We start from the raw sequence: 9,069 nt of genomic DNA, 5'->3' as shown, positions 1-9,069 counted from the left end.
TCGCAGTAAATGTCACGTAATGCGAACAGGTCAATGATCATGGCGGCGGCACGGAACAATGCGAGAAAAGAGTGCTGATTCTATGTACCCTTATCTAATGATACTAGCCGAAAGCAAGCGACAAGCCCGCCGAGATGACGAGAAACATTTCATACCCGCCTCTATCAACATTTGTAGCGGTTTAAAACTTTGCAGAACCTCCACTTCGTGGGTCGGGATGGCGACGAATTTTTTTGTCCAGTTTCTTTCCCGTGTTTTTTTTTTCTTTTTTTTTCAATATTATTCCCGGGAGTGCCTGAACATAGCCTGTTTTCGTGTAACAAAAATGCCAACAGCGAAGCACATATTAACGCTCACGTGCTGCCCATTGATACCATAGCAGAAGTATGTTCAGTGGTGTCCTTTCATTGGCGAAGCCATCCATTCATGATACATATACATTCCAGCTGTACTGGAACTTCCAAGAACACCAACAAAAACATTCACATCCACACAGGGGACCTGGTTTCCAGTTCATAAACACTGTATTAAAAAGTACTCCCCGTAGCGGGCACTGTCAAGCTCAACAAGAACCATTGCCTCTTAGTTTCACTCAAAAAACTATTTTTAAGCCTGTTATCTTAAAAAATAAGCTAATGGGCAAACAACGGAAGATACCTATGCACCACCCGAAAATGTATTTTCTAGCAGTTGGGCTCTGCCGAGATATGCACCGTTGCGAACGAAACGTCGGGCGTTTTATTATGCCCCTTACCAAGTAGAAGATTCAGTTAAGCAATTTACGCTAACTGTTTTTTACACACCTCACAGTTCAAAAGCAATAGAACGTAAAATATCCCCTCGAAATTAGGAAGTTTTTCCTGTTCAGCCCCCAAAGGCTAGGAGAGCAGACACCCAAGTACTCCTCACCACTTGTGAATACTCAAGCATTAATTTTGAGTTAAATTCCGCCGAGTGCTCGGGATGGGTATATTTATGTTGTAGCCAATCGGAATTCGTGAACCGACTGCAAGCCTTGGACTGAAGCTGTCATCATCCCACGCCCATCCCACTGAGTGAATACAAGAATATTGTGGTTACATCTGCAAAAACGTCTGCCAAGCCCTTAAGGTCTTGCCAATCATATTGTTACGGGGAAGAGACTATATTTGGAGGCTTGGTACAGCGGGATGCAAGCACCGGGCAAGACGAACATGGCTGAGCGCGCGAGAGAGAGCCGTGATGATAATGACAGGGTCAAATGATGATGATCGCAGTTAGTCGCGTAGATTGCCCACCTTGTATCATGGGTCCTGCTCACCAACAACATAACCATGACTTGTAACATGACTCCCCGCTGGAAAAGCGTCGTCCCGACGCTAACTTGTAGTCGATGAAGGCGCACAGTATGGCTTGAGGCGGAACACATGCACAATGCTAGTAGGCGGGGTTCTCTCGGAAGGTGAAGGAAGGACGGGGGTGATCTCATATGTTACGTCCGTAACCGAGCGGAGAACACGGTAAGGACCGCTATAAGGCGCAAGCAGTTTTTCTGAAAGTCCCACGCGACGGGATGGTGTCCAGAGAAGGACCAATGATCCCGGAGGGAAGTGTACTGGCCAGTGGCGCTGGTCATATCTGTTCTTCTGAGAGGCTTGTGATGCGTGAAGACGGTCGCGGGCGATCTGTCTTGGAAAAGTAGCTCGGGTGATCGCATCCTGAGCGTATTCGGTGGACAAGGGGGCAGAAGGGGGCAGTAAGGTGTCCAGGGGCAAAGCAGGCTCACGGCCGTAAAGAAGGTAGAAAGGGGAGAATCCCATGGTGTCGTGACGCGAAGAATTGTAGGCGAATGTAATGTAGGGAAGGGCGATGTCCCAATCACGATGGTCCGCTGAGACGTAGGCAGACCGCATGTCCGTAAGGGTCCGGTTGAGTCGTTCGGTGAGTCCGTTTGTTTGCGGATGATATGCTGTGGAAAATTTGTGCTGAGTAGAGCATGAGCGCAGAAGGTCGTCAACAACTTTGGATAAAAAGTATCGGCCACGATCGGTGAGCAATTGACGGGGAGCTCCGTGGTGCAGAATGACGTCGGCAAGGAGAAAATCGGCAACATCGGTCGCGCAACACGTAGGCAGGGCACGGGTGACGGAAAAACGTGTTGCATGGTCCGTCGCAACGGCCACCCACTTGTTTCCGTACTTGGATAGAGGAAAAGGGCCCAGTAAGTCCAAACCTACACGGAAAAATGGCTCAAGGGGAATTTCGATCGGTTGAAGCTGACCGGTTAGCTCATTTATCGGCTTCTTCTTTCGTACTAGCTTGTTGCGGTCCCTCCTCAAATCTAGCCTAATTCGAGATCTTACCATACGGTGGTCACTACACCTTACCCTTCCGAGCACTTCCACATCCTGCACGACGCCAGGGTTATCGCATAATATGAAGTCTATTTCATTTTTATGCTCCCCATTCGGGCTCCTCCAGGTCCACTTCCGACTCTCCCGTTTACAGAAGAAAGTATTCATTATGCGTAGGTTATTCCGTTCTGCAAACTCAACTAGTAGGTCCCCCCTGCTATTTCTACAGCCCAGACCATAGTTCCCAACTGCCTTGTCTCCAGCCTGATTCTTGCCTACTTTAGCATTGAAGTCCCCCATAACTACGGTATACTGTGTTTTTACCTTAGGCCATTGCCGATTGCACGTCTTCATAGAAGCGTTCCACTACTTGGTCGTCGTGGCTGGATGTGGGCGCGTAGCCTTGCACCACCTTGAGCTTGTACCTCTTATTGAGCCTCATTACAAGACCTTCTGTCCTTTCGTTAATGCTATAGTATTATTCTATGTTGCCAGTTATGCTTTTATGCTTTTTATGCAGTTATGCTTTTAGTCCCACTCGCAGTTCTCTTCTGTCCTCTAGACCCCGGTAACATAAGACGTGTCCATTTTTCAGCATCATAAAGGCTTCGCCTGCTCTCCTAACCTCGCTAAGCCCTATTACATCCCATTTAATGCCCTCTAATTCCTCGAACAACACCTCAAGACAAGCTTCCCTAGATAAGGTTCGCGCGTTAAACGTTGCCAGGTTCAGATTTTATTGGCGGCCTGTCCGGATCCAGGGATTCTTAGCACCCTCTGCTGCGTCACAGGTCTGACCGCCGCCGTGGTCAGTTGCTTCGGAGCCGCTGGGGACTGAGGGCCGTGGGTTAGTTGGCGTGTTCATGGGAGGTTGTGGCCGTTACTACACCAGGGTGGCCAGTCCTTCTCTGGTGAGGGAGTGCATTACCGGCAATGGTCGCCGGGGTCAGGCCGCACCCCAAGCCCCTGTGTGCAATTCCATCAATACGCGGATTTTCTTTTTTTTTAATCCGGTGGAAATTGTCCGGCACCGAAATTCGAACCACGGACCTTCTGCACGCGAGGCGGATGCTCTACCTCTACGCCATCACTGCACCAAAGTCGTTGTTTTGTTTTGCGTTTAGCCGGCGTAGGTTGTGCATTGTTTTTGGTTGTGCCATGAAAATGAAGACGACGAAATAAATCAATTTAACGAGTGCCACTCGTTAAATTGAGTTATTTCGTCGTCTCAGGTTTCAGGTAGTCAGTTATAACCGGTTCCTTCGATAGATATTTCTTGGGCAGATTTACGTACGGCAACACAGGCACTTACTACGCTCCGGATAGAACATATCTTCGTGGGGTGTAGCTCAGATGGTAGAGCGCTCGCTTCGCATGCGAGAGGTACTGGGATCGATACCCAGCACCTCCGAAACATTTTTTGTTTATTTTGAAAGCTATAAATTAGCGCTTGAAGCTCAGCTCCTGAAACGTTCACAAAAAGAGACAACATTGAAGCCCCAAACTCGCTTGTGTCGCAGGAAGTTATTGTTGCGTCCAGGCGCCATTGTTGAAACTTGGACGACTTGATTTATGTTTGGAAACAGGGCCAGAGCCAAACCGGCCGCTGCACAAGACAAATAGTAAATAAGGACAACTAAGCGCTGTTTTCTTTTCGTTTGTTTTTATTTCTTCGCTTTGCGTATCTAGTCGTGGTTGTAGTAAGCTTTATTTAATAAAAGTATCGTCCTGTGTTGTACTAGTTGTACGATGGGAAAGAAAGCTTTTCCAAAGCTCTCCTTTCCATTATTACCAAAAATTGAGCAAAAATGGAAGACACGGACGAAGCGACGACAGACACACAGCTCTGTATGTGTCTGTCCTCACTTCGTCCGTGTCCTACTTTTTTGGCGCAATTTTTTGGAATTCTGGAGTACCAACCTCCCAGAATGCTACCCTTATCAATTCCCTTTCCAGCGTACGCAAAAATGGTAGGATGTGGACGTACGGTTTTATAAATATGAAGGGCCGTAATAATCCCTATATGCATGTGGAAGACGTATGTTTCCCTTGACCGCTTATTCGTATTTCTACGTGGGATGAAAACGCTGCAGTGATCCGTTTTAACTGTCACATGACTTACAGCTGACGCGGACAACCTTGCATATCTGGTCCACGTTACTTTGCGCTGTTTCCAGTAAGTTATTAGCTGCTGCCTGTTCAGTGTGTGCTAACTTATGGCTTTTAAAATACACATGCTGAAACTGTCATATATTTTATGCAGTAGATAAAATATCGCATATGCGAGGCAATTTAAGTACAGCGCTCTCGTGCGTTTCTAAACCCTCAAGATCAAGCGTTGTTCACACGAAAATTTTTCCTTAGCTGGCACGGGAGGTTGTTGACGCGAGAATTTTTTGGAATTTTGTATCATGCATTACGGAATTGGTCGGCAGCAAATGTGACATAACAGTTATTGGTTGTTCGTACTTTTTATTTTTGCTGATCTCTTCGCGTAGTTTTTTTTTCAGATTTTCTGCAAATAATTTTATTTACTTCTGGCGTGATGGCGTTTAACTGACGTGACCATGCATGTCGAAGCAAAAAGCCTTCTGCGTTTCCTGGGCGATACGAGTTTACACGGACGACTGTAGTGCGTAAAACGGGACTATAGTGCGGGTCTTCCCGATCTATCTCTTCCTCTTCGCCTGCCCTCTCCTTTACCCCCAGAAAAAGCCCCCTTCCCCAGTGCAGGGAAGTGGGGGTTTTCTGAGGCTCAGGCGCCCTGATAAATGTTGGTGTGTGCTTCTTCAGACGGGCAGCACGTCCCGCTGCGATTCACGGCTGCGGGCGACGAGAATTTGCCTTCTCCGGCACAACCGCCGACTTCAGCCAGTGACGGCGATGATTGGCCGCACATTTCTGCGGCAGCACTGGCTCAAGATGAGCCGGCACTTTGGCGCGCACGAAGGACAAACTTTTTCCTAGCAAAATACCCCGGGCTCAAGGACTTGGTGGGCAAAACCAGATCACTCCGGTATGTCATCCTTGGCGTGCAACATTGCATGCAAGACGCTATAATTACTCCCAACGCTGCACGAACGCACTATGCAGTAGCTGCAGATAAACTACGAGAACGCTGGCGTTCTCGCTCAGATTTCTAGTTCCAAGCAATTTCAAATTCCCTGCAGAATGCTGAAGCTCACATACCTTTTTTTCTACTCAGAGTGCTTCAAATATGTGGCAGCCGAAATGAAAATATTCTGATCGAACAGCACCTAATAGCCGCAAACTTTCAGTAAGAAAGTTCTAAATAAAACGTCGTACATTCCTAGTATGCAACTCGTGTCAGTCGAGCACTACTTTATTTTACCCATGCGCTACTTAAACGGTGGTTTACTTTTCTTGCTTGGGACAAAAAACACCTCTGGCTGAAGATAACAGAGCTAATCACCAAGGTGTTTTTTTTCTGCAATATGACAGCCACACAAATGAGAACAAATGAAATCGAGAGACCTGTTGTACAAGGAGGCAAAAAAAATTCTGCAGAAATGGAGGGAATTATCTACAAGTGCGTAGAATTGTTATGCCGCCTCTCTTGTGTGAGTTTTTTACAGCATTTTTTTAATTTTTTAAAAAATCCTGTACGCTATTAAAACGATTGCAGGGGAAATTTTCGCGAAATCTTCAATATTGCGGAAATGCCAGCGTTATACGTTCTGCCACTTTCCGTATTTTTTTAATCTTTCTCTTATTTTGTTTATTTGGTACAACCAATTATGTCCATTTGCGTTATTACAACGATTACATTTGGAACTTTTCGAAAATTTGCATTATTGTGGAAATGCCAAGCGGTATACGTTTTGACATTTTCCGCACCTTTTATGTTTTTTTAGTTTTTATTTTCAAAATTTCGCCCTACCAATTATCTCAATTTACGTTATTCTAATGATTACATTTCAAAATCTCATGATTTCTGCATTATTGACGAAATCCAGGGCAGTACACGCTCCCGGCTGTGGGAGTACTCGTTAAAGAATGCTAGGCATTAAAAATGACAGTTCCTCTGGCGGTCACCCCATGTGTTGCGATCATGAGGAGTATGTCGGAATTATTGAATTGTTTAACTGTTTTGGCATCCCTCATACCTTGACTGACCTGTTCTGTTCTTTAACCGAGGAAACGTACACACCGGGAGCTTACTTCGATCTGGGAAAAAGAGTACAGCATAAACCCGAGGGTGCTTTTGGAGCTTGATGAGGCTTTCCCAGGAGGAAAGCCAGGGTAAGTGAAACTTTTGTAGTGCAAGAGGAGGAGGAAGTTGTGCGATATCCATCAACGCACGCTTTCAACAGGGACGGCACTGCAGCCGGAGGACCCCCGAAGACCTGCCAGTGCCGGTTGAGGGTGCTAGAGGGGGACCTCCTTAGGACGTGCCGGTGTGGAGCGAGGTTGCCCCCGTACCAAAGAGTATGCGGCACAGCCGGTCACAGCTTGGTCCGCTCTTGGAGACACTCCGAAAGATGGTGGAGGGGCAAAGGCATAGGCCTTCGAAGCCAGGCAGAAGGGGAAAGATGCGAGTGAGAATCGCCAGTAGGAGTGCACGCGAGGTTTGACCGCCTCCGAGATCTCCCATGGAAAAACTTTGCAAGGGATTACGAAATGGCTGGCCATGCGATATTTGGGCGCAGCTGTTTAGCTGTTTTGACTTTGCAAAATATTGTCACGAAGCCAAAGACGACGCAGTTGTCTTGAAGGACAAACAGGTTTATTGGAGGGAACTCGGGCTCCCCTAATATCTCAAAAAATACACAGGCGGTGAAGCAGCGGTCAACACACTGACGTGCGCAGGCGAGTGTCTGCGAGTCTAATACCACGGCGTCTGCTCTGCGGGCACTTATGTTGTGGGATATGTGAAGGGTTCCTCGGGGACCTTGCCAGCACTCTGGGGTAGGCCCCCACTATAGCTCCCGGCGTGTCAACCACGCGGGCTTCCATGCCTATACGGTAGCCCAGCGAGGTTCGCCGATACGAGAACACAGTAGACAGTAGTGCCGAAGCACAGCCATTTATTTGGGGAATCCCAAAGCATGCGAGCACAAGGCTCGACGGCGTTCTCGAATCACGCCGTCCGGGTCGTGACCGCGAACGGGAGGCAGGCACTCACGGCGCGCGACAAACAAAGCTCCCACCTGACATACATGTATCCGCCGACATGGCCGCGATGTTCCGCCGAACCAGCCCCGACTGCCCCGACCGGGTCTCCGACGAGACTCTTACTACTCCCGCGCGCGCACGTTCGCACCGCCCGCTTCCGCGAGCCTATGCCCGCACAGATCGGTGGTGCCATCTCTCGGGGGACGCCGACGAACCAGCGGGGCGCCGGACCGGTTTCAGCGCACACATCGCCGGCTCGGGATCGCGGGTCGCGGTTCTCCACGATTTCCACACTCCTCCCCCCTAAAACTGGACTCCACTTGAGCTCGAGTACGCCACGTTACACCACACTCGTCATGACGCCTCAAGTGAGCAAAACAGCCACCGAACGCCACTCCTACGCCAGTCCACACCAATGTTCGCCACACGATGTCGTGGTCGCGATGCTCGCCTCACAAACCCGCAAACACATCGCACAGGTTCCGAGTCTCTCGCGGCTGGGCAGCACAGCAGGTTGGCAGGCCCGGGGGTAGCCTGCCGCCGCAGCCGACGAACGCCGGGTCGCGCCATAATGCGACCCCCCCCCCCCCCCCTCCCAGCTCGGGGCGGCAACAGGAACAGCCGCTCCCACTGCGGCTGCACGAAGGCTCGCGCCGCTCGCGTAGGCGCCAGATCCCGCGGCCTCCTGGGTTCCGCGGCCGCTTCGGCCACAGGTCCTCCCGAAAGGTTGGCTGCCGCCCGGCAGGCCTGAGCAGCAACTGGCTGTAGCTCCGCGGGCAGCGCTCGACCCCGCCGATGGTTCAGCAGGCCATCCTCGCTGTCCGTGGCAGTGGGGACTGGAGTGGCTGCCGGTGGTATCCGTTTGCTGCAGGTCTCGCCCTCACCGACTGGTGCGGACGATTCCCGAACTTGAAAGTGGGAGAAGCGCGGTACTCCGCAATCTCCTGTAACTGGCCGGAAAGCTGCATGTCCGAGGGTACTCCCCCTTGCACGTTCGCTTGATCGCGGAATCACGAGTCCGGCAACTGTGCTCCAGCAGCCACCCCCGCCTGGAGGAAACTCGCCTGACTATTACGGGGGGTCGGCATCGAAACACCCCTCCGAGTAATTTCGTCTTGGTGCGTTGGTCGGCAAACCTACGTCAGCATCAAGCAGGCGGGGCTCCTGCAACTCACTCGCAGCAATGCAAGCTGCCGTAGAGCCAGCGCCAACCGCAATACCAGTGGCTTACGGGCGCACATCACCGGTATAGGTCGCCTGAGAGTCCGCCTCTTACTAAGACTGGCGATCTCTCGCGACCGATGAGGCCGCTGCCGAGCCGCGCCAAGCTCTTACTGCCTAAACGCAATCTCGAGCGGAGACTTCACGGCATCGAGACGCACGCACTCAGGAGGCGCGGAGACAACGGTCCCATTGCTCCCGCTTCCCCCCGCAGCGAGAGGAGACTGATTCTTCAGCGTTCCCCTCGCTCTTTGTCAGGCGTCAAATCGGCAAACACTCCGCCTCAGACTCGACAAGCAGTAGCGGCGGGCTTACCGTGCGGCTTGCGAACTCCCAAACGCCGCACCCTCTCTCGGTAGTGTCCGCCGCGCCTGCGGGA

The sequence above is a fragment of the Haemaphysalis longicornis genome, unplaced genomic scaffold (genome assembly GCF_048455015.1).
Source record: "Haemaphysalis longicornis isolate Haplotype H1 unplaced genomic scaffold, Haemaphysalis longicornis Haplotype H1 scaffold_20, whole genome shotgun sequence".
Taxonomy (NCBI): Eukaryota; Metazoa; Arthropoda; class Arachnida; order Ixodida; family Ixodidae; genus Haemaphysalis; species Haemaphysalis longicornis.
The sequence above is the reverse complement of the archived record's forward strand: the minus strand, read 5'-3'. Positions refer to the sequence as shown.